The following is a 4,650-nucleotide window of genomic DNA, read 5'->3' as shown; positions in this document are numbered from 1 at the left end:
ATGTAAATTCTGAGGTAAACACTGCTTACCATTTTATTCTTAAAAAACCTTTGAGAGAATGCCATTCTATCATATAATCCTATTTTTTTATTTTTGTTATCTGCTACTTTAAAATTATTTGGACTGAAGTTTTCAGAACAATCTATTAATTGTTCTAGACTTTTATACATTGAGATTAATATTCCATGTGTATTAAATGTTATTATGTTATTGTTGCCCAAACCTCAGTATTTCAAACAAGATAAAAAGAACAATATTAAAAAATTGACAATTGAGCAACTTCACATTACTATAGGAAAACGTTCAGAGAAAATATTAATAAAATATACATGTTGTTAATGGGTTAAGTCAGTGGAGCAGATAGCATGTTCCACTGCATTTTCTTAGGTTATTGTCATCCCACTAACTAAATGTCTCTTCCCTTCTCTTTTTCTCCTGGATCCTCCTTTGAAACTGTCAGAAAAGAGCAAAGACACCTCAGTAACCAGGTCACTCACAATATTAGTACTTTGTTTAACATCAACATAAGAAACAGATAAAGAAATTGCACCTAATGATGAAAATACACTAAAAAATCTCCTTTCAAAAGTATTTTCAATGAACTCTTAACTTTTTATTGGCCTCCTGCCCCCCAAGGAGTGCCCCACTTCTGCTGCCTTTAGCTTCTCAGAACTTTGGTGTTCTTGCCCTCAGGCACCACTTTGCTGCCTACAGTCCTGCGGGTGGCAATCTTTTTGATGGTTTGTATGGAGTGGCCGTTGTCCAGGACGTCACCAACATTGTAGTTCTCCCATTCTTACAGCAGGCGGTTGCAGGTGGCGAACTCAGCCTCCAGCTTGACCTTGATGTTTGGCAGGAGTGGAACTCCTGGGCCCTGCACCGGCCCTGTGCCTGGGTCTGGGCCAGCTCTGACTCCAGGTGCAGCAGGATCCCTTTGAGCCGTTCCATCTGCATGGAATAGTGCATCTCCACCTCCCTCAGGCTGTTTCCCAAACTGGCTTTCATATTTCTCATCAGTCCAGGTCTATCTCCAAGGACTGGACCATATGTATCAGCTCTGTGTCAACTCAGCAGCTCCTATCTCAGCAGTTTATGAGGTGACCACTGCAGCGCTTTCCTTAATCTGCTGAGACCAGTGCTTGTCTAGATACTCTCAGTTGTTCCAAGCTAGCTCATCACACTGGGCCCAGATGTCTGCCATGAGCTTGCTGAGGTCTGAGATTTAGGGGCATCCAACTCCATAATCAACTCACAGTTGGCAATTTTGTTTTGTAGACCACTTACTTTCTCCTCAAGGTTCTTCTTCAGGAAGACCAGCTCCTCCTTGAGAGCCTTGACCTCTGTCTCCAGCTGTGGCTTAGTGATATTCGTGTCATTGGTGACCTTTTTGGAGCTACTGATGTCACTCTCCACAGAGTGGTACATGGCCAGCTCTGTCTCATTCTTGAATTTGAAGTTATCAGCAAGATGAACATTGTCAGTCTGTAGAACAATGCGGGCATTGTTCATAAACCTTGCAAAATCTGAGCCCTCAGGTCTCCAATGGTCTTGAAATAACTCAACTCCCCCAGTCTCTAACCTAAACTCTTTTCTTCTCCATGTGTTTCCAGATTTCACTCTCCAGTCTGTGATTATCAGCCTCCAGGCTTCTCACCCTCTCCAGGTAGGAGGCTAGGTGATTGCTCAGGCATTAAAGAGTCTCCTTCTTGCAGTGTATGCCTCCCATGCTGGCCAGACACCTGGACATCCCTGGGGCCAGGCCCCCAGAACCCCAGCCACCCCACACGCTGGTGCGGTGGGACATGGAGATCTGGGAGCCAGAGCCCCCGGTACCTGCATAGACACTGGCCACATTGTTGGGCTGCAGGATCTATTGGCTGGGCTCTGGGAGCCCAGGGTCCGGCAGTGTGTGCGATAATTAGTGGAGAAGCTGGAGCAGGTGCTGAAGTTCACATTGTTTAGGGAGGAAGGCAACAATCCGAGACTCAGGCTCAAGCAGCAGTCTCTCAAAAACTTAAATGGCAGCCACAGTGAGCAAGCTGGTATCTTTTTTTTTAATTTTAAGACTTTGAAGTATTTTATCTGGCAGCACACTTTGGGCATTAAGGACGGTTGACACCACTACTGGCAAAGTGCAGATGGCAGTTATCTTCTTCCAAGCTTCATATTTTAGCCTGTACAGTGACATCAGTGTAGACTCTGAAGTAACTCAGCCTGCATTCATCATGTTCTGGGTTGACCAAAGGCTCTGAAAACCATCCTATTTCTTGACTTTTAGCCTCTGACTTCAGATATTTTTTCCTAAGTTCCTGGACACCAGGTGAATCGGATTTCAGAAACTTGATGGTGTAGAGAGGGATGCAAGCTGTGAAGAACAGGGTAGTCAAGGGGGAGCGCAGAGGTCGAGCTGGCCAAGCCCAGCAGGTTTGTGATTCTCCTCTGGATGCCAAGCAAGAGCCCGCCCATCTGGAGGCTCCTCCCAGTAATCACAACAAGCCATGGGCTTTCTCCTGACAGCTCAACTTGTCAGAACTCAGTCCCAAGTCAGGGATTCTTGAGAAGCCCTCCTCTTAGACACCAGATGAGACGCTTTCCACTCTTCATTCTTCTTGCTGTTTGCTCTGTGGTGCACACACAGTTCCAAGGAGAAGCCAATGACAAGGGGGGTGGCAGGCTGACTGATCAGAAAGGAACAGAGTCTCTAGGAAAAGGAACTTGTTAGAGATGTCTGGCATTTTCCAAGCTGAATTTTGGTAGGCCATCATCTCAAATGCGTCATGTCTACCAGGTGAAGCTACTGGCAATCCATAGTCCTAGAAATTCTGAATGGCCCAATAGTAGGGAAATCCTCTCTCCCTACTTGTGAATCAGCAGGTGTAGCAGGTCAGGTTTTTGTGAATCAGCAGGTCTGGTTTTGGGTATTTGGTTTCGTGGTGGAAAACAAGAGTCCACTGGATTAGAAAGAGGGGCTAGGAGGAGGAGCAGGTGTATACTTAGGGGAGTAACAAGCAAGGGGACTGTGATGAACAGGGTGGAGAGTGGGTGTTCTAGTAGGAACACAGGAACGACTGGGTAGGTAAATAACGTGGATGGGATAATAGGTAGAGTTGCTACCATTCAGATCATGGACAGAAGTAGGGAGAAAAAGACAAAGAGGTGAGTGCCACATGGGAGTAGGGCCAGAAGAGTTAGGATCCAGGTTAGGAAAGTTGCTTAGAAGGTGAATTCTTTTAGGAACATAACAAGGGGCAGGTGGAGGCCGGGGTTGAAATGAGGAAATTCGAGGTAGCTTTCTTGTCATCTTTCCAAAATGTTACTCCTCCAGTCAAAATGAGTAACTGACAAAAGCTCTAACCAACTTTAGCAGTTATCCTTCACCCCTCATTCCGTGACACCGACACGGTGGTGCCCCTTATGAAACGTACACATTGCTCCTCCCCCACTGGGTAAGTCCTTGGGCCCCACCCACCAGAGAAACGGTCCCAGTTGCTAGGTTGCCGAGCGATCGGGGAAACGCCGGAGAGCAGAAATGGGGCTGTAATATTAGTCCATAGTCCCTGGGAAAACAAGTAGTTAAATCCTTCAGGGGGCACAGATTGATCACTCCTAGGGACCTAGAAGAACAATTCTGAAGCAAGAAAGGGCAGAGTGGAAAGAAGCCAATGCTCCATCTATTTAGATTATTACATTTTTTCAAAGGCCTTTTACATTATTTACACAATTCTATGAGGCATCAGAGAAAAAAATATTAGCTCCATATCATGGCCAAAGAAAACACTGAAGTACTAGAGAGGGAAGTGGATAGGAAGGCGGTGGGTAACAGCAGTTGGGACTACAACTTGGGCCAAAATTGGAGGGTAGGGGACACCCTTTTCCTCCTACTCTTCACTAACTTTTAGATTTACTCTCGGGACGTCCAGCTATGTGACTAAATACTTCGCCATTTCCTTAGACTCTTTCTTCATTGATTTTTTTTTTTCCATACTGCCTTTAATTGTCACCTGGATTTCCTTTAAAGACATTGTTTCCCATGTCTGTCTCTTCAGTCAGAGATTTCTCCTTTCAAACTCTCAAGTACTTCAAGGTGGAGACGTGGTATATTCTTGTTCCTTCTGGCTCATTTTCAACTGTTACTCTTCTCTTTCTGTTAGAAAATCCCTTGCTTCTTAGAAGGTTGTGCCACCTTTCACAATGTCCCTGGCACTGACACCTTCAAATCTCCTGGATACTCTCCTTTCTCTAGGAAAGCTTAAAACTTACCTCAAAGTCTTAGTCTTACATGCATCATCCAGAGTCATTCCTATGTGCATATAGGTGACCTTAGTGAATGCTCTAGTCTCAAAACTGGTGCCCTACATAGTTATAGCAATATTACGGACTATATCCCTAATGCTTTACTTAAATCCCCATAACAATTCTGTAACTATCAATCCGTACTTCATAATCCCTCACCTCTTTCACCCAGCCCTTCACACCCCTCCCCTCTGGCCACCAGTTCACTCTTTGTGTCTGCGGTTTTGTTTCAATGTTGTTTGCTCATTTTATCCTTTAGTCCACATATATGTGAAATCATATACTATTTGTCTTTTTCTGTTTCACTTATTTCACTGAGCATAATACCCCCTAGACCTATTCATGCAGTCCTACATG

General features: G+C 44.8%; 1 pseudogene; it reads right to left on the bottom strand.

Annotated features, from left to right (window-relative positions):
• Positions 1 to 658: 658 nt before the first annotated feature.
• LOC129081058 (keratin, type I cytoskeletal 18-like) lies at positions 659 to 2,103 on the bottom strand (annotated as a pseudogene).
• Between the last annotated feature and the right edge of the window lie 2,547 nt (positions 2,104 to 4,650).

The sequence above is a fragment of the Pteronotus mesoamericanus genome, unplaced genomic scaffold (genome assembly GCF_021234165.1).
Source record: "Pteronotus mesoamericanus isolate MK-2021 breed Mesoamerican mustached bat unplaced genomic scaffold, CSHL_Meso_final contig_94, whole genome shotgun sequence".
NCBI classification, from domain to species: Eukaryota; Metazoa; Chordata; class Mammalia; order Chiroptera; family Mormoopidae; genus Pteronotus; species Pteronotus mesoamericanus.
This window is presented reverse-complemented; position numbering and strand designations above follow the sequence as displayed.